The 20,836-nt window shown below is 49.0% G+C and overlaps 1 long non-coding RNA gene across 1 annotated transcript in view; it reads left to right on the plus strand.

Moving 5' to 3' along the window:
• Positions 1-20,836, plus strand: part of LOC114017652 (uncharacterized) — a 90,625-nt gene that overhangs the window by 57,524 nt on the left and 12,265 nt on the right. Inside the window, exon 3 of the long non-coding RNA XR_008734967.1 lies at positions 17,899-18,049. This is a non-coding gene — a long non-coding RNA (uncharacterized LOC114017652). The remainder of the gene's footprint in view (positions 1-17,898; positions 18,050-20,836) is intronic.

Below are 20,836 nucleotides of genomic sequence, written 5' to 3' on the forward strand. Positions count from 1 at the left end.
TTCTCGGGGGGCGAGGAGGGGCCGCGGGGCAGTGGCAGGCGCCCCCATCGCGGGATGCCCCCCGAGCCCTGGCAGCTCTGCGCTGGGGGGGCAGCCCCGCAGGAGCCCCACGCCCCCGCCGGGCTGGGGCATGCTGCCTGCTGCCTGGACCGTGCCCCGAGGACCTGGCAGAAAGCCCCGTGCTCCTGCTGACCCCCAGGACTCCCGAGCAGACCCCGATAAAGCGGAGCACTGTGGCAGGGCAGCCGGGCTCCGAGCGGGGGCGTGGGGGGATGCATCCCCATGTTTAAGGGGCTGTACGGCCCCGCCGGCCCCAAGCCAGACAATAGCATGGTGGGTGTTTGGAAACGGGGAGGGGTGGGGAACGCACAGAGGAGAAAAAGCTACGAGGGAAAAAAAGAAGATAATTAGGAAAAGTAATAAGAAAATATAAATGTGGTAGTGGAGGATTAGTCCTAGTCATTGGAAATGCAAATCAACCCCATGCTTGCTCCCAACATTTTTTTTTGAGCTTGTGTTTCAGAAAGGATTTTTCTCTTGGTTCCCCCCCCAGCCCTTTTCCTCTTCAGTGCAACAGCACTGCTTTCCCAGCAGCATTAAATATTCTCGGAGATGAGACTGTAACCTTGTAATGCTTTTAGGTATAATATACATATTTTTTTTCATTTTAAATGCTAGCTCATAATGACATTGTGAAGTAGGGATCCCGAGTCAGCCTTATTATCATGGTGTCTCCTTGAGCTGAACCTCTGAGAAATGTGAAGGGGAGACCTTTTGGAATGAACAAATCCTTTAGCTGCCTATAATTATTTATTAAAATAGGCTACCGGGATAAAGGATGGGGAGGGGGAGGGAGGAGCAGCATTCCTTTCTCTGTGTGTCCCTCCTTGCAGATACACACATGTACACATATCCAGCGACCAAGCAAAGCAATTGCAAGCCCTGTAGTTTAGAAATATAAAATAGTGGACGTGCAGAAAGGAAAGATAAAGCGTGAGCAGATCACACGTATTTTTATGAACCGAAAGGAAAACACTGCATCCTGACCACTTAGAAAGTGTCCTCTCCCTTCAGCGTAGCCGCTGGGGATTTTCATGTCAGTGCTGACACCGGGCTGGGAGGAAAGTGGTTATGTACCTGTACCTATGGCTCCCTGTGAAAAGGAAAATAAGGATGGGATCAGTGTTTTTCCCACTGTGTGGGAGAGTGGTGAAAGTGAAACCATCCTGCTACATTGGCTGGGAAAAGAAGAAAAAGAAAAGAGAAAAAAAAAAGAAAAAAAAAAAAAAACAAACACCAAGCAGCAACCAAACCCAAGCAAACAAAATCCCCACAAAACCAAAAATCACATCTTGCTGTCATTTCATTTAATGAATCTCATTGATTGCTGCAGATTTCTCTAACTTCATTAATCAGCCAAAGCAGCATGTTTTAGCTTTGTGCTGTTGAGTATTACAGAAGTAACATAACCCTCTCTCCACATCTTGAGAAATTTTATAAACTTAGCAGGCTATTAAAAAAAAAATCTTTGGGGTCAGCTTTCCACTTGTGCCTTTCGCTCTTGAACAAGTACTTTTATGGTTTCTTCTAATATATAGGATTTATCCGCAGCTCTGTGAAGGGCTTTTAAATTTAATCCAGCACTGAAGTAGTAATTTGTTGCTAGCACTTTATAACAGGCTTTTCTTTTAACTTTCCCGGGATGCGGGCTCTTTGTGCAGGCTAATCTGTGACACACAATGCCGATCTGCTCGGGGTATCTCGGGCTTGGACCTCAGATGTCCTCCAAACACGAGGAATGAAAGTTGGTGAGTGTGTTACGGTCGGAGTGGTAAGGTGGGAATTGTCTGGCAGCGGCGCTCCAGGGGCGGGGGGGGGGAGTGAGGGGGGGGGGCTGCACCCCTCGGCAGCTTGGAAAGCCCCGGCGTGATTCCTGTTGCACGGGCATTACGGGCGTAACTTGGTCAGGATCTGGGCTTTCTTCACGTGTGTGCACGGAGCTGTCAGTGCACATAATTTATAGGAGCTCCTGCAGCTTTTCTGGGAAGTCTGTGATTTTTTTTCAGCCCACTTGGATAATGAGTTTTTAAATCAATTTTAAAATTCCTCTTAGGTTGGTAGTGATGTGTTCGGGTTTTGTTGGGTTTTTTTCCTGGAGGAGGTACTGGTATAGGCTGTCCATATAGAAAATTTTTTTTATCCAGAGAGGGGGTAAAAATCATGGTAATGGAAAAGAATAATTTACCAACTCTTTCTTTTAATTGAAGTGTACACAGTTTAAAAAAAAAGCATTTAAAGTGAGTTCACCATTCTGTCTTATGGATGCAGGTCCTTCTCTTTTATTAAAAATAGTATTTTTGATCCCAGGTGATTAATGAATATTTTATTCCAGATGCAAAAACATATTGGGGATATGTTTGGATGCAGTATAAGCATGTGAAATAATGCACAACGAACATGAAATAGTCTCTCATAAATAAAGATACCAAACCCACAGTATTAAAAATGGGAGCAGCTCTGCCCACCTCCCTTTTATCAGGAACATTTCTAAACTAGAGTGATCTTACAGGAGACTTTTTGGCTCAGGCAAGAAACACTGATGTATTTACATGAATTACATCTCTACTTTGTATTTGGGTCCCTTTCATACACCGTGCAGATTTCCTCCTGAGGCACAAGGTCCGTCAGCACTTCTGCTCCTTTGACGGTGCTGGTGACAATCTGCTCTGGGGAGCTCTGCCCAACAGGGGCAGTTCCCTGTGCCATCCTCGCCGTGTCCTTCTGCCTTCTTCCTGCCAGCCACCATTGCAGAGGCATTAATTAATTACAGCCCAAACTGTACATTTCCAAAAGGACGAACTGCAGCCCAGAAATATTTTTGAGCCACAAAGCGGGGAACTTGCAGGTACAGCAGCACGTGTGGAGGTTTACAGGGATGATTTAGTGAATATGAGAACATATTTTGTGCTCCATTGTTTAGACTCAAGAAGGCATAAAATCTTTAACATCTATTTATCATGTAGCTATTTTAATGTAAACATTTGTCTATTTGGATGAAGTGTTTTCATTATTAAGCTAATTTCCACATGTTTCAGATAGACTGATGAGTTCGAAGCAGAGCACTTGCTGATGAGAAACGAAATTCGGCCTCGGCTCAGCCTGCTGTCAGATACGTCTTCATTAGTTTTTGTCATTCACTGATGGCAAATGCTCCATAAATGAGATGACGATCAGGTCCGCCTTGATAACTTGCCTTATCTCATTAGTTTTCACATCAAAGTTAATCAGCAATGTGAATTGTAATTGCTGGAAGAGACAATGCAATAGATCACTCGGCCTTTTTTTTCTGTATGGCATCTTGAAACATCAGCAGGCTGGTGTGAGTAGATAGGCTCAGAAAGAAAATGATGTGGAAAGCATAATAAGCAAGCTGCTCAGAATTAATGAGCTTACCCAATAAGAAAAGAATAACCAATCAATGTGAGTTGGGCAAATATAATTTAGGAATAATTGCTTGATTGGTTGTCTATAGTAGACTGATTTGACCACACACAAGGATTAAGAATTAAGATGTCAAGGCAAAAAATAATTTGGCAACTGAGGGCATGTAATTTTTTGTTTCCTTCCCTTTATGACTGAAAGCGATTGCTGTTTGGTATGTTATTCCCCAAGAATGAAAACATTAGATAGACACACAGTGGTGGGTGGGTTGTTTTGTGGGTTTTTTTTCTTTCATGCTTCTTTTATAATACAAGCTCTTTCAAACGTCAGTGGGGATATTTCAGTATGGGACATTAAAAATGAATAGAGTTTAAAAAAAAAACAAAAACCACAACCAAACAAATGTCTTCATTTTGTAAGCATTGCATTGAAAAGAGCTGCGAGTTGGTAGGTGCCGTGCACAAAATGCTGGATTCTGGCAAAAACTACGTGCCTGGGTGTTTGCAAAGCCCAGCCATTACTTGGTCCAAATCTGAAACACCATTCTTGTGGTACACACGCTTTTAATATAATTTTCCCCACAGCCATTGGCCAATTAGTAAAGAACCCTTATATTCTTCTATCTAAACTATGGGGAAGGTTCAGCCAGAAGGTAAATTTGCTTTGATCTACATTACACCTAATTGAGTCACCACCAACGTCTCTATCCCAACATCAAGAAATGTGAAAATGTTAGATTATTTCACTGGGGATTAAACCTAATTTTCGCGTGTTCTGCATTAACCTATTAGGCTGACTCATCTGCATTGCTAATACGGCTCAGGCAGCTGTCACTGCTAAAGAAAAACATGATCATGCAATCCTTGAATGAATGATTCCAGCTCTGATTAGTGTTAGTGAAGTTAGCTGAGCCCTGGTGATAAGGCAGGAAAATTCCCAGGTTGCCAATAGCTTTGAAAATTATCAGACTGTGGGCAAAAATGTACCTCGCGGCTCGCGGGGCCTCCCTCCAAAGGCGACATTATTTAAGGCTGTCTTTTTTCGGCTGCTTGCATAAACGTGTTTGCTTCTTTTAAGGGGCTGATGCCAGGGGTAAGTATTAAAATGCTAATGGGGAAACAACCTGAGCACAGCCCAGCGTGGAAGGCGGGAGGTTTTTCCCTGCCCGGCTGCCTTAGCTTTGTGGGTTTAAATGCCATTTCCAGAGGGGAGCGGCGGTGGCGATGCCAGACCGGCTGCAGCCAGGAGAAGGGACTTGCGGGAGCCGCCGTCAGCCCCTCCGGCCAGCACGGACCACCACTCCGCACCACGTCTGTGCCTCCACCGCACCCCGCTCTTTGTTCGCAGGGCAGCGGGCACCGCCGTCCTCTTCAGCTGTTCCTTATTTCTTTCTATCCATCAGATTTAAACAGTTTAAAAAAAAAAAAAAAAAAGGCAACAATGACACATCCCCTTGAGATGGGAAAAATTTAGGAATGCGTTAGCCTCCTAGCAATAGAGCCAGGAGCCAATTTAATCCGATTAGAGCCTGCCAACAATAGATGCTCCTAACTCATTGTGGACAGAAGCTTTCACTTTATTTGTTTCTATTAGCCAAGGATCCAAGATATCGGAAAAGTGGAATTTTGCCCCATCGGATCGCTCAGACGGTCAACAGGAAAACAAATTGAGGAAAACAGTCTAATGTGTCAATATTTATCTTTTGGCCCTAATTGTCTGTGGAGAGGACTTGTTGAGTGCGCAAAGTTTGCAGCTCCAGTTTATATGTGTGCTCTTCATTCTCCTCATTGTATGGATATAGCGGCGGCTCCTCACAATGTGGTGATGTTTAAGAAGGGCAGTAACTGCAGAGGCATAATAGAGGCATTTGAATGGGAAAAGACTCGCAGTTGTCGACCAAACTGCAGTGCTTGATAGGAAATGTAAACGGGCTTTAAACTGATCTATACATATTTATATAATTTACAGTTTCTCTGTGAATACGCTTACTGCAGGTTTAGGCAGAGGCTTGTCCCTGTTGAATTTGATAGCAAGAAACTCGTTTTCAAATACTTTTGAATGCATTCTCCTCTCTCCCAGACCGAAGCCCGTTGTGGCATTGATATCGTTTACTACCAGCAGCATAAATCGGTATCACTGGTGGTTTTCCCTCCCCATGTGTGTGTCTGCAGCATGGCTTTGACGGGGAGACGCCGTACGTGGGCTCGGCGTGGTACCGCTGGAGGGGTCTCCTCTGCACCAAATCATTTCCCTCCAGCCCGGGTGAAGCCGCCCCTGGCATCAGGCTTCATGCCACTCCTCGGGGAGCCGCCAGAAAGCACTGAACTGCTGACAATTTCCTCCTCTCCAGGACTTTTCAAGGTCTTCTAGGTATCTGGTTTTTAATCAGCGCGGCACATGAATCAGTTTGTTATAGCGCAAACGCTCCCCCAAGGCTGCCGTGAAACGCTTCACACAAACCCGCTCTGGGCTGGCGGGAGGATTTTTTTTTATTATTATTTTTTTGCATTAATTGACTACACGTGTAGCATCATCCAAGTAGGAAACATGGTTGGTTTGACGAGACCTGATCTACAGCAACACTGTGTTGGCCTAGTTCGTTTTGTTTGCTCTTGGTAGGAAGCGGGATGTCCCTCGGTGCTGCTCCTGTCTTCTGGAACCCCCACGGGCACAACGCCACCAAACATCCCCAGCCGCTTCCCCAGGCAGGCAGGCTGTCTGGGAATGCCACATCCTGAATGTTTGAGCCTCCAGGCGCAGCTGGACAGCAAAGGGTGGGATTTGTGTTTGCTGCACCCATCTAGGGTGGGTGGTGGGTTTGCAGAGCCTGGAGACAGAGGCCGAGGTCTGCGGAGGGTGACCCATTCCCTCTGGACACGTGGGCTCTCAGCCAGCACCCGTCTTCCGCTGGCTGTGCAGGGCTGGGCTGGCTGCTGCCCTCTTTCAGAGCTCCAGGCCGTGGGCTGGGAAGGGCTTCGTCATCTCCATCCAGCCTGAGCACCCGACAGAGGTGTCCGCCGGACCCTACCACCTTCCCATCACCCTGGGGTTCGGCATCCTTGAGCAGCAGCAGCCCTGTGCCACCGCCAGGTGGGTTGTGATTCCTCCTAGCCTGACCCTGATGAGATCGTGCAATTTCATCCCTTCCCAGCCGGGTCCCGCTGATGGGCACCCCTAGACGTGAAATAACCACCAGCTGCCACCTAAGCAGCAACGGTGGCTGAGGATTTAAAGGAAAATGCCGTCCTGTACTGCAGTGATTCACTTGCGGCTGGAGCAGAGTTTTGTAGGATTTAAAAAAAAAATAATTAGATTGTTGTATTAGATATGGTTAAAAGCATTATAAAACCTCATTGTTCTGGCAGTCAGCCAGCCAGAAATCTCCTTCAGGTGCCTTATTTTATAATTGTCCCCTATGAAATCTATTGCCGCTGTTCCTTAAAGCCTGTTCTGGCAGGTGCTTTTGCAGGTGGGCCATGCCCTCGCCAGGTCAGAGCTGCATGGCAGGGACCCCTCGGGGTGTTCCCCATGGGGCAGCAGTGCCGGCATGAAAACACAACCACCAGAGCCCCAGGCTGGGGCAGAGCAACGCTGGCCACAGGATGAGGAATACCACAAAAATGGCATAGCAGGTTACTTAGGGGGATAGGAGGAGAGGGACATGGGGCACTGGGAGCGCTCCCCTCCCCAAGGGGCTTCCCTGGGGACCCCCACCATGGTCTGGGAGTGCTGGTCAGGGCAGCTGGACCTGGCTGTGCCTTCGGGCTCCTGGCACCAGGGACGTGTGGTGCAGAGCCTTAAGCTTTGGTGTTTTACCCCAAAGTGCTGAGCTGTTTGCTATATGGGTAAGTACCGATCCACTGAGAAGACCTGGGCTGCCTGACAAAGCTGCTAGATCGCAGTTTGGGAGAGGTGTATTTTAACATCAGTCTCCTTAAGTAGCTGCAGACTAGAATTTCATCTTTCTGGCCCAAATCCTTTAAGGCCATCACTGATTCTGCCAGTGGAGAGTGACTTTACCTGCAAGGGCTGGGGGCAGCTCTCCCCCGGGCAATTGGGTTAGCACCCTCTCCTCTCCTCCTGGGCTGGGTGCTGCCCTGCCAGCAACAGCCCTGTGTGGGAAAACAAAGATCAGGATGAAATACTCCCTGTAGCCACCCTAGGAAAAAGCTCCAAAGGTGAGTACTCTTATCCTAAAATGGGATATTACCCGCTCCCCCCCCCCCCCCTTCTGTTATAGTGATTGGCTCTAGGTGTCAACTGAGCAAACTCAGGAGAAGCTGCAGTTACTCCAGAGTACATGTCCACGTGCAGAATGTTCTGGAACAGGTATTTCACTTTAAATTCATGCCCCGTCTTATTCCAGAATATTTTCCCTGTGTAGAGGAGCACTTAGCTGGGGTCTCTGCTTGCTGCCGTACTAGTGATAAGATGGATTGGCTGATCTAATAGGCCTTTTCAATCTCTGATTTTGAAAGCTAAGATTGGGAAATTAATTTCAGAAAGGTCAAAACAGAGCAAGGCTATCCTGCTGCTGTGTGATGGATCCTATTTTTTTTTTAAATCTATCTATTGAAGAAAAGGTTAGTTATTCAGCATCCTGAAAAAAAAAAAGAAATAAATAAACCAAGCAGAGGGAATACAAAAAGTGTATAGATCTGCTGACCCATTCGCAATCTTCAGTTAATGAAAATGCTGGGGAACAGGAGTGGTAAGAGCCTGCCGAGCTGGGAGGCGCTGACCCCGCGGCGGCTGGAAGCTGAATGCTCCCAGCCTCCAAATCCCCCCATCACAATGCACGTGCCGGCGTGGCTGCCCAAGGGGCTTAGGAGCGGCGGCGGCGGTGGGAGCCCTGCCGGCATCGTGGTGCTGCGGTGGCCGAAGCGTGGGAGGTCTGCTGCCACCTCTGTCCTCTGGTGGGTGGCTGCTGGGTTCACTGAGTGAATCCCAGTGGCGTGAACTAAAAATCCAGCTTGAGACGTAGCAGTGTCGGAAACGGCTGGGAGCATCATTCTGGGTTGGCTCAAGCCGTGGAGAGGTTTTGGGAGTCATGTCATGTGTTACTGGAAAGCTGGTTGTGTTTTGCAGTGGGAAAAGAAACACAAAAAGAAAAGCGGGGGAAATCAAAAACAAAGGCTTTGCATAGATATTTATTTTTATTCATTTTCTTCTAATGTGCAAGCCAAACAGTAAAGTTAAAAATAAAATCCTTCAGTTTTTTTTAAGAAAAATGGGAAATCACAGGGAGAGAAAATGAGCCACTTGGGGGAGTAATCACCTCTTAATTAAAAAGAAAATAGATTTTTTAATTTGTTTGCTTCTTTTTTGCCTCTCCACCTGGTACATTCAGTAAGCTGCTGAGCTGGCCCTTCCTCTCTCTGCTTCTCTTCTTAAGGGTGACTGTGTGACATTGCAGTTTTTGGAAGCAGGGAGAAATTAATCGTCAGTAGTACTGGTGAAAACCTCGTCCTGTCCTAACTACAAGTTGTACGTTATGCTGTGCCAGCTAACACGTGGTGAGAGTCCTGGGACAAAGCCAGGCAGCTGCCCTTCCTGGGCACTGATGTGCAACTCCTCATCTCTGTGGGGAGGAGGATGTGGGAAAAGGTACCTGGGAAGCCAACGCAAAGGCAAGGGGCTGTTGCAGGGTGGGGAGTGGCGCGTGACGTGCTGAGGCAGCTGAAGAAGTGAAATTCAGCCTTTTGTTAAGGACAAAATACACCGTAAGCACTAACTTGGATCTCCTCTGAGCAAACGCAAGGAATTCTGCTGATTGCTCTGGAATACGATCCTCCTTGAATACCTAGCCACGGTAACATTAGGTAACAAACTCGGGTTTAATTCACCCTCGAACCTGTATGAGCCAATCTCACTGTAAAGTTCGCTCTTTACAAGCAGGTATTAAACCCATATGTACTTGGGGCTGTACCTGTGTGGCAGTATGTTTCATATCCATTATTGAAGCTCTCCATTTCTGGCTCATGCATTTTCCTGTTGCTCTCCGCAATCAGTTAATACAAAAACAATAACAGCAATGTGTGGGCAAAATAAGTATCTCCAGCTGAGGATTATGTTAACAAGTTCAGCAATAAATGACAATTATTAATCAATATATACAAATGACTTAATTCTTTTAATGCCTCAGGCAACACTGGAGATAAAGTATAACTTGGGAAATTTGTTGCATATTTCATTCTGAACAGAAGATGTGAAGAAAAAGGTCAGAACAAGCAAACACATCTGGCTCATTAACATGATTATCTTTTCCCAGTAAAGAATCTCAAGCAGATTTGAATGGACACGAGAGCATCTCTATAAATCAGATTTAGCTCTGCACAGCAAGTACTGGGGAAGCTGCCAGGCATCAGTTAACCTGTCCTTCACAGTGCTGCTCTCGCTGCTAACTCCACAAACATCGGGGAAGTTTCTGTAGTCCCAAATACCTCCTGCTTCCCAAGCCTAGGACTGGAATTAGGCATGGATTAATCTTCTAGCTTCCAGTGAAAAAAGAGGAACTTAAGTCTCTGTAGGGAGGGAAGTAGATATTTTACTGACTTAGGATGAATGTTGGCTTAAATGGAGAAATCCATCCGGTGGGGAAAAACAAGGGCACATACATGCCTTATCGTGTGCACGGTGTAACACAGGGGTTTTTGGTCGACATGGGGAGTGTGCTGCTGGCTGGGGAAGGCTTCTCCCAGTGCGTGTTGTAGGGGTGTGCCTGTATGTGGTCCAGAAGACCTCCAGGGTTGGGAGGGGTGGGGGGGTTGGGGGTGGGGCAGGGGGTTGCTATTAATATGTACACACGTGGATGCAGCTCAGCAGGCTTTTAGCAAGGCTTTTGTAAGGATGTGTGTGTGGTCCCTTGACAGGGAGAAGGCGGTGAAGAGCCACCGGCTCCAAGGGCATCTCCCGATCCCGCAGGGACTTGCCATGCAGCAGCTTTCCTGCGGGATGACTTAGCCCTGGGGGCTGTGGCTTTCCCTCTTGACTCAGGGGCTGGCAGAGGAAAGGGGACACACTTGGCATGTAACACAGTGAGGTCATTCATCTGAGGAATTATTAACAAGACTTCATATTATCTATGTTCCATATAAACGTCTTCCTCAGCAGAGAAGCATCCAGCCACATGTCAGTTCTCCAGGTCTGTGCAACACGCCAGAGGAAGACATTTCTTTAGGTCACAAGTGATAAAAAAGAAATTCAGCTCCATGCCATGGCGTAGGACAGCATCTCGCTGAATTAGTCCAAACCCAGACCCGGCCTCTAAAATTTACTTCTACGAATTGAGCGCTAAAGTTGACACCCAGAGGTGTGTGATCTCGCATGATGTTTTTCCCAAGGCAAACAGTACTATCTTTCCAGTACTGCCTGTGCACCCACTGCCTGTCGGGAGCCGTGAGATCCGGCTCGAGTGAAGCGACCGTGGGAGCTCGGAGCTGCCAGACCAAAGGGGGCAACTGCATGGAGGGAAGTGGCTGTGGTCACTGGACTTTCTGGGGATGCTCGTGTGACCCCACCGCAGCGCTCCAGACCTCAGGGCCTCTTCTGCCTGTGGGGCGTGATGGGATGGGGTACCCATCAACGCCCTTGCTTAATTACGACGAGTCCATCACATGCAGCCTGCCCACAAAGTTTCACTGAGCTCTGGCTGTTCAGAAAACCCCTGAGTTTCTGCAGGCAGGATTATTGTTTGCATAAAAAAAGAATGGCACAGTCGTTCCTTTAAGCACTTAGCTTTAAATTACCTTACATTTGAAAGTTTTCAAGCAAAAACATTAACTCAAGCTTAATCGAGAGGAGGTGCTGCAGGTTGGAGGCAGGACACTTTTTTCACGTGAGTCAGAGATACTCTTTACCAGTGCCTAAGTGGCACTCATTCCTCCCTTGCTGCAGAGACAGGGCCAGGACTGCCACAAATCTGCACTTTTCCAGTGTTTTCTGTCCTTGTACCTTTTTTTAAAAGCCCCTATATGATACAGAGCTGAGCAGAGTTCTTGCAACTTGGGATTTGTTCCTCTAGCTTCCAGGGGAACTTTGCCCAAATCCTTGTTTTCTTCCCCTGTTAAAGTGCAGCCTTACCTGAGAAAGAATCTTGACTTTCGATACTTAGGCTTAGAGTCACAAAGGCATTTAGGGCTTTGTATTCCTCTGATACTTTTTTTATTGTATGTTGTGGACTATTTTAATTCAACCACTGCTTAAACATAGAATTTATATAGAAAATTTTTTATTATTATTATTTATATAATGATTTCACATTAGGTATGTGCCATTGTAACAAATTTACATTGAAAAATGTAGTAATTGGTGCAGGAATGTCTTCAGGGTCACCTGGAGTGTAACAGGAGCAGGCAGAGCACTTCCTGCAGACTGTCCCCCTGCCGTGGGATGGATGGGACTCTTCCTCCATCGCTGCCCCTGCTCTCACCCAGCCCACTCCGATTGTCCCACCTGCGCGCCGCCTTGGAACAGCTCACATGTGAGGCTCTCACGGAGGGTAGGGGGCCACAAACGGCCTGACCCCGTCTGTCAGCAGAGCCTGGGGATGAGCGCGGTGCAGGGCACAAGGTCCCTGAGCATTGCTGCTGCCACAGCACGTGCTGGCACGTGGCTCCCATTGCACCTTGTGTCCAGCCCCAAGCAATTTGCCCGTGCAGAGGAGCCTGGCTCCACCGCAGCCCTGCACCCCTTCCTCCCAGCTTTGTCCCCCACTGTGCCGAGGGCAGGGAGGGGAAGGGCGGTAAAGGCAAATAACCTGCGTTTCTAGAAAGCAAAATGACAGGCACGCTGCGGCAGCTGTTGTTAAAGCTAAGGCACGGCGCTTCCCCTCTGCTGCAGAGCAGATGTTAAAGCATTGCCCCCGCCAGCTGCGTGGGAACTGGTGGAGCCACAGCCAGTGGGTGCCGTGGGTCCCCCATGCGTGGGAGACACCGTTAAGGGGATACGACGAGATGGTGCCAGGGATGGGTCCCAGGGAGAGCCCTGCGTTAGGCGAGTCAGGTGCTTTCCGTTGACTGAGGATCCTGGTACTGGTGCTGGTGTGCAAGCCGTGGGTCCTTAACCGCCGGTGGATCCCAGGATCACCGGGGGAAATAGCTCTAAACCCCATTTAAATAGGGGCGGGGGGGGGGGGGGGGGGGGAGGGGGGAGGCCGAGGGGAACATTTATTAACATCTAATCCTGTTAAGATTTTCTACACCATATGTCTGAGCAACAGAACATGTGAAATGTGTACTAATTACTCCTGCCTGTGTCATGTGTGTATATTTTATATGCAGTCCCTGACCTTTTTGTTAATAACTTCACATTATATTCATTGACCTGAAACAAATTGAATTCAGTGGCACTCACTCAAGAATTGAATTACATAGTCTTCTTAATTGGTCTCTTATTTAAATGTGGAAAAGTAACAGTTTACCACCTGTAATTATTTTTTTTTTCCTTAAGAAATTCCTGCGGAGAGCGTGCGTGTGCGTGCACACATGCTGGGGTCATGTCCGGGTGGGAGTTGTCACAGAAAACCCGAGCCTGGCATGTGCCGTGGAGTGGAAAACCGATCCCTAAAAGTTTCGTCCCTCCGAGGCAAAAACACTTGTAAAAGTCTGTAAAAGCACCCAAATGATCTCCCCAGCTCGGGGGAAAGGGCAGCACCCAGGGCGAGCCACCCCCCAGCTCCCAGGAGACCCCAAGCTGGGCGAGCATCTCTGTGGCATGCTGGCCCCCGCGGGGTGCCTGACCCCCACCCCAGCCCCGCTGCCCAGCGGAGCCCCGCGGGGTGCCTGCCCGCTGCAGCCCTCTGGGGACCACCACCCGCAGAGTATCTGCGCCCACCGGCGAGCTGGGGGTGGCTGAAATTTCTGCTTTGCTTTTATTCTTCCAGTGCAGAGTTAATTGCCGAAGCCACAAAGAGGAGACTTACTCTTTACTTACTATATTTAACTTAAAAATGCAAATGTTATTAGTGTCCCGATCATTGATAAGAGTGCCTTTGTGCCATGCTTTAACCTCTATTAGGGGGGATTATGAGAACGTATCCACATTGGCATTTTCTAAGTGTCACTATGACAGCACTTGCTGCACAAATGCCTGGCTGTCACACTGAGGTTTATCACTAGGTTTTTTCCTGCGAATGCAGACTAATAAGCCCAGAAATTACAATTGCCTCCCTGCCGAATCTGTGATAGGCGGAAATAATGATATCAGTGCCCTGCTAATCTCCTTGCCTCCGCGCTTGGCACCATCCTATTGAGTCACCTGTCATACGCCGCTTTGATGAGGCGAATTCAATCTCTCAGCTATAATGACAATGGAGCCATTTTAATGTTTGGAAATGATTATGTGAAGGTTTCTCTTTGCTCTGTCTTGGCAAGCAAACCAGGTCAATGTTCAGGCTGTGTCTCCTGCTGCCGCTAACGACTTGGAAGGAGCCGGGCTGTATTAAGTGAATATGCCAAGTTATTAGAAAGGAGACATTGAAGGCAGCTTCGTCAGGGGAGACTCTTTTTTACTTCCTTTTTTCAAAGCAAAGTGCGAGCCTGAGAAGGTGTTTTATACATGTGAGCATCTCACATGCCTCCATGGTCCCCAGCAGCAGCTTACTGGGGTGCATGTGCTCCTCACATGGCACACACAGCTGCAGGCACCTTGCAGCACCCCCGGGTGCCCCCCAGCAGACGTGCCCCCCGCCCACCACGTTATCCTTGGTGCTCTGCACGCTTTTCCAGCTCTAGCCCCAAGGCTGCTACTGCAGGATGGGTGCAAGAGCGGAAGTAGGTGCATCCCCAGCCCCGAGAGTGTGGTGCCATGTGCATGGCCCAGTGCGTGACACTTTGTTGGGTAGAGTGTGGTGAGACAGCGGAGCGGGCAAGGGACCCCCTCGTCTCCTGGGGCAAAGCCCGGCACGTGCTGGCTCTGCACGGTGGTGCTAGCGGGCAGCTGGTTCAGTGCTGCGGGCTGCTTCCACGTTACGTTCGATACACCCCGTTGGGTAACTGCAGTGAAGTTGCCGATGCTAGAGGGCAGGCAGGGCTGGCTGCTGAATTTGCCTTCAGAAAAACCTCCAAACTCTCAAAGAGGTTTTATGCTGCATTGCTGGGTAGGAGCTGTGCTGGTTTTCAACTTATCTTTATTTACCAGCCCAAAGGATAGGTGAGCAGTACTGAAAGGATAGGTGAGCAGTACTGCGGCGAGGGCTGGAGCAAGGAGAGCGAGGCTGCTGGCTCAGGGCACCGCAGGAGCAGCCAGGCTGCCGTTGGGCCATCGCCTGCGGAGCCATCTATTTCTTTAAACCTTCAAGCTCAGAGCAACTTTCCCCTGCTCGTCATGAATCGCAAAGACTGGAAAATGTGTCCAGGCAGAAAAAAACCCTTTCTGCCCAGCCGGAGGTACACAGAATGCATTTGCAAATCTCCCTGTTTGCACCACCGGCTGCAGGGAGCTTAAAGTCTGTCTAACTTAAAAACCTGAGCACCAAAACCTGTCAGCAAGGCACGGTTAGTCCCTCCGGTCTGCTCGTGTGCTGGGTTAGTAAATGAGGAAGGGAGCTGGTCTGCTGCCAGAGGGGCATGGGGTGGCGTGTGCCAGAGGCAGGCTGGGCAGTGGTGGGGACAGTCCCACGAGGTGGCATTCCTCCCTGTGTGTTGACTTCAATTAATTGTGTGGTAGGGAAACTGAACTTCTCCCCTTCTCAAGTGTCTGCATCTCTGATGTTAGTGGTCTCTGAAACCAGGTCTCATCCAGCCTTTAAAGATGAGATGGAACTCTTCATTTGTTTATTTTTAAGGTAAAAGGGAAATAACTGCTTTTCTTCAAGCTGCTGGCGATCCCATGTTCAGGGAGGGATGCATCGCCAGGTGAATGAGGGTTTAAAGTCATCTTGGAGACACGCAGTCAGAGCCCACAGCTGGAATTCCACTGGTTGGGTAAAATCTGGGGGCTCTCCACACTGCTGGGGCTGCGTCCTGGACGGTCTCTCCCTGGCATCTCTCTGGCAAGCTCATATGGGATGTGGGTAGCATGGTCAGGGCTCAGCCCTGCAGAGAGGCACAAGTCCCAGCGGGAAGTGGCGCTCCGGTGTGGCCTCCATCGCTGTCCCTCCGTGCGAGGCTTCCCCAGCTCTCAGCCATCCCCAGCACTGAGCAGCGGTACCCAGTGGGGCCGGGCTAGGGGATGCTGCACCCGGCATGCCGGGGGCTTTGCTTCAGCATCTTCCTGCTGGCATCCACTGCCGGGTTATTAGTACTTATTAATATGGCAATAATTTTCTGAAATCTTGACCAACTCTTTGATAAGGGAGGAATAAAGAAGTAGAATTTCAGATGTCAAGCTTTTATTAACAAAAGTGTTCAAGGCCATCTCTGGATGGATATTACAGGCTGCTTTCACTCTGCTCTTCAGTTTATGAAAAGCGATTGTTTAGCTGTATAGAGAGTATAGAGCAGAATCAAATTGACCTGCATGATACAGAAAGTAGCACTGAGCCCATTTAACTAAGGGTCCTTTGAAAGAAATCTTCTTTATTATAGATGAGTGCTGAAATTATTTCAAGGAAGTGATTATCTGTCTAATAATTTTAAATGCATGAGTGACTTCCACATATGAAATTAAGGCAGCCCGAGGCAGCAGATTTGGAGATAGGCTTAACGCACGGCAAGCAGCACAGTGGCACAAACACACGGGGCTGTTCCCCCAGCACTTATTTTTTAGGGATGCTCCCGGTGGGAGCCTGGCCCTGCGCAGTCACTCTGGTGGGGACAGATGCTCTGGTGGGACAGACACCGGATGGGATGGATGCTGGGTGGGATGGACACTTCAGTGGGATGGACGAACACCTGGGTGGGAGGGACGCCTGAGTGGGATGGACGCTTCGGTGGGATGGACGCTTGGGTGTCAGTGCGCAGGATACGGGCTCCCCTGGTTTTGGTTGTATCCTTCCAAGCTCAGAGCTGGCTTCTTCTCGCACATCTGGGCAGCCTCGGGATGCACAAGCCCCACGCGTGCCTGCGTAGCGGGGGGCTTGGCACTGCCACCCCTCCACACACCTCTATATCTCCCTTAATTAAGGCAGCCAATCTAATTAGGGTGGCGCCCCACCGCAGCCGCCCCGTGGGGGTGCATCAAAGCCTGCATGGGGCGCACATGGGGGGCGGCGCGCAGGCAGTGCAATTACCCAAGTTAAGAAAACATCCCTGTAATTAGTGAGGCAACTCTAAGCACAAGGAATGGAAATTAGTCACAGCGCAATAAATTAGTTGGTGCATATATTACGTGCTGTGAGCACCCCGGGGGCCTCCTGTTTGCAAGGCTTTGGTTTGCAACCCCATGCCTCTCAGTAAAGCATTCATCCCTAGGTGATTATGTTCCAGCAAAAGGAGTTTTTAACTGAATTACAAATTTTCTTTCCTAATTCTTTTGTACACAGAATTGGGATCCCTCACTTCTCTCTCTCTCTCTTTTCCACTCCCCACCACCACCACCCCGAAGGTCGGGGAGCAAAGCCACTTCCCTCCCGCTTCAGCTAATAACTAATTTTCAGCTTTTCAGGGTGCTTCAAGACCCTGCATTGTTTGCTTTAATTAGGAGCAGTAGTTAAGGAACTATTTCAAAATCCCTCCCCAGTTTTGAACTATTTTAGCTGTCGTTTCTTTACTGAGGGAAGAAAAGGGGGGGGCAAAGCAGGAAATTGGACTGTAGCAGCACATAACATTTGCATCAAAATAATACAGCCAGCAAGAGAAAATCACAATCACATCACTCAGAAGGAAGGAACAGAATACAAATTAAAGGAATAATGTAAATTTTTTGCCATTAAGCTTCAATGACCATTTGAAATGGTGCAAGGCACAAAGGTTTTGATGAGCATCATCCAGTTTGATTATTCATACTTGTGCTTCTGCTTGAATTAAAGTAGGAGTGCTAGAGCCTGTTAGAGCAAAATATTTGAATTGGTAGTGAACTCTCACCTTTACTTGCGTCCATTTACTTTTCAAATGAATACCAGATAAGTTAGTGCATTTTATAATCGGCCTGTTTTCCAGTGAGTGCTGTCATTACATACCAATTTCTTTTAGAAGTGCTTCCTAAGAAACATTAAATACTTACAAATAAGGATCTGTCCATCACCGGCAGCAATCCTATTTGAGCAGCGTTAGGCGACTCAGGCAGGTTGCGTGCCCTCCCTTTGATGGTGTGTGCACGACTTCTCCGGGCCCGTGCGCGGCCACCGAGAGCATTAAACCCGGCTCGTTGGCTGCCCGCTGGGCTCCCTGCAGACACCCAGCCAGTCTGCAAACACCCAGCCTGGCCAGCGCCTGCCCCCGCCTGCTGCTTGGGGGGGTACCCGCCTTCAGTCTAGAGAGTGATATTCTGTTGTATTCCATTCTGTTCTATTCCATTCTATTGTACCTTATTCTTTTCAATTTTATTCTATTTTCTGGTTTATTTTATTTTATTTAGGTAGTATCACCACCTTCTCTGAAAAACAGAGCTGGATCCAACAGCCCGCAGAGGGACGCATCCAGAGGAGCGGGGTTTCCAGGGGAAGAGCTGCCCAAGGCTCGGGGAAAGCCCCCAGCATGGGCTGAACCAGCTGGTCCCACCAAAGGAGGTGCGTCCAGTGCGCAGTGTTGCAGAGCCGTGCTCGGGGACATCCCGGGCTTTCACAGGCCGCATTGTCCATCAGCAGTTATGCGAAGAAGGAGCATTTTGGCACTGGGAGGGGGAGCTGCCCGCGGTCAGGAGCTACCCCTCGACTCCTGACTGTGGGGTGGCGTGGCACGGGGCCACTGTTTGCTAGGGCAGGGGTGGCAGGACAGTGCCATCATGCTGTGCCCCAGAGCCGTCCTGGGCCAGCTTTCTCCCACTGCCCTGCACACGCTTTCTTCCCTAAGCGATCACTGCTTCATCCTCTTTCTAGCACTTGCCGTCGTGAAACACAGATCTCTTGTGCAGAGTTAAAACAAGAGGAAAGAACAGTATTTAATGTGGTTTCCAGATGCTGTGTTACAAATAGCGAGGGCTGCAGAGAAGAAGTGAGGAGTGTTAATGCAGTGTAGCAGGAACCAGCCCTGAGAAACTTCCCTGGGGGTCTGATGCTGATCGGCTGGAAGAGGCTGGCAAGGTTGCCGTGTACCTAAACGAGAGCAAAACTGGCCAGATGTTTGTTTGCTGTGAACCAAGTAGATATAGCAGGTTTTTAAAACTGAGGGTTTTGTAAATGAAACATATTTTAAATTAACTCAGGATTTCTCCTTTAAGGAAAAAAAAAAGTATATTTCAGTAGTCAGATTTCAGATTGCTAATATACAAATACTGGTCCAGATGTATAAACAGAGACGATCCATCCCTGGGAGCTTATCAGCTTTGTGTGTGTTAACGTGCACACGCAGATCTCACAGATTATACCAAGTTACTAACAGTGTGGCTCACTACTTAATAAAAAGTTTAAAAGACAGCCTTGGACTAGGGGATGCATTTAGTTGTTCCAGGGGCTGCTGGCACCAGCTGCTGCTTCTGCCTTTTCTAGCCACACCAGGAACCCACGGGCTCTTGCAAAAATGGCTCTGTGGGAAGGGAAAAGGCACCCTCTTACCTCCCTGCTCACAGTCACCGCAGCAAAAGCCTTTTGCCACCTTCAGCACCGTTACTGGAAATATCTGGAGGGCCAGGCAGAGGAGTTGAAGGAATTTTGCTATTCTGATGCACATTTTCACTGCGGGAAGGTGCTGTTGGCTGGGGGATTTGGGACAGCCTGCTGCTGCAAGGAGAGAAGAGCCAAGTCCCTGTTTTCCCGTCTGTGTTTACAGTCCAATGCTGCTGCTATCCATGAGTTTCCTGACAGTCATTTGTATCCCATGATGCCTGGGCTTTGGCCTCGGGAGAGGGTTGATGGCTGCTGAAGACATGACCCATTTTTACTCCCCGGTGGGTGCTGGCCGCATCCCTCTAGAGCAGGCATGGCAGGCAGGGCTCCTCGGCACCGGTGCTGAGGTGTTCCAAGCACTGGAACAGGCTGCCCAGCGACCTGGTGGAATCATCATTCCTGGGAGTGTCCAAAAAATGCGTAGATGTTGTGCTTAGGGACACGGTTTCGTGGTGGCCTTGGCAGTCCTGGCTTAACTGTTGGCACTGGTGATGTTAAAGCTCTTTTCCAACCTGAACGGTTCTATGATTCTGTGAGACACCCAGAGCCTCGCTTCGCTGTGCTGCCTGGGCTTAGCAGGTTATTCCTAATGAGCAATGAGCTGGTGATGCTGCTTAGATGCATCCTGTATCTGCATCCGCTCGGAGAGGTCAGCAGGGCTGGCAGCACCAGCAAGGATGGTGTCGGGGACTGTGCATGGGGTGTTGAACAGCAATTCAGCTTTTCTGTTCTGGCGTAACTTCAGGAGCCTCACATGCTTTGGTACCCGCTGCATAGTTAAAGCGCAGTGGCCAACGTGGGGGCCTTGCTGCCATGGTCCCAGTGTTGCCTCCCCAAACTCCTTCCGACGGCTCCTGCCTGCCCGGGGTGGGTCTGTCCCTCCACACGGGTCTGTGAACACCCCGCCTGACAAACTGGGAGCTGCAGGGTGCTTTACCCTGGTTCACTCTGGTGCTCTATAAAATGCCTTTTATTAAATGGGGGGGGCAGGGAATCAATGCAACTACACATCAAAAACAAACAAACCTCCTTTTTAGCAATTTTAAAGCAATCCATCAGAAACTAATGAAGGCCAGGTTATTTAAATGATAAAGGACAGGGAATGAATGCATACCATTGTCTCTGCTGCTTTTTTCCAAGGTGATCTGGGTAAAACCATGCTCTCAGGGTTAATTTTGAGCTGCTTTACTTTTAAATATGTTTTTTTCCTTATTGACACGGGGGGTGGTTTATGTAATATCCATAATAATTTCCAGATTTCTGTAGGTTGCAGGGTTATCCCCATGAATGGCACTGCTGGCAGGTGGATGGGTCTTCCCCGGCGCCAGCTCCACGCCAGCATCCCATCCCGCACCGATGCGGGGAGCAGGGTCTGGCCGCCTGCCCGCCCTTCTGCTCCCCCAGCGCCTGTGGCCCTTCACGTCCCTCGTTGATTAAGGATGATTAATATGCAGTGCTCTAGGGTGCAATTAAAAACAAAAAAACCCCAGAAAGACAGCATGGAAAAGGGCAGCCCTGCCCTTTCCTTCCACTTTTCCCCCCTCTCTGGTTTCCGTGTTGCCTTCTCAGCCCCCGCAAGGATGGTTTCTGGGGACCACCAGCACCAACCCAGCAGCTCAGACCTGCTGCCCCGCTCCTGTTCCTCCTGAATGGGGGCGTGGGTCCCCCCACACACATACGGGTCATGTCCATGCACACGAGCCTGGCAGTGCCACAGGGTCTCTCCTGTCCCCATCAGCAGTTTAATAAACC

The sequence above is a fragment of the Falco cherrug genome, chromosome 13 (genome assembly GCF_023634085.1).
Source record: "Falco cherrug isolate bFalChe1 chromosome 13, bFalChe1.pri, whole genome shotgun sequence".
NCBI lineage: Eukaryota > Metazoa > Chordata > Aves > Falconiformes > Falconidae > Falco > Falco cherrug.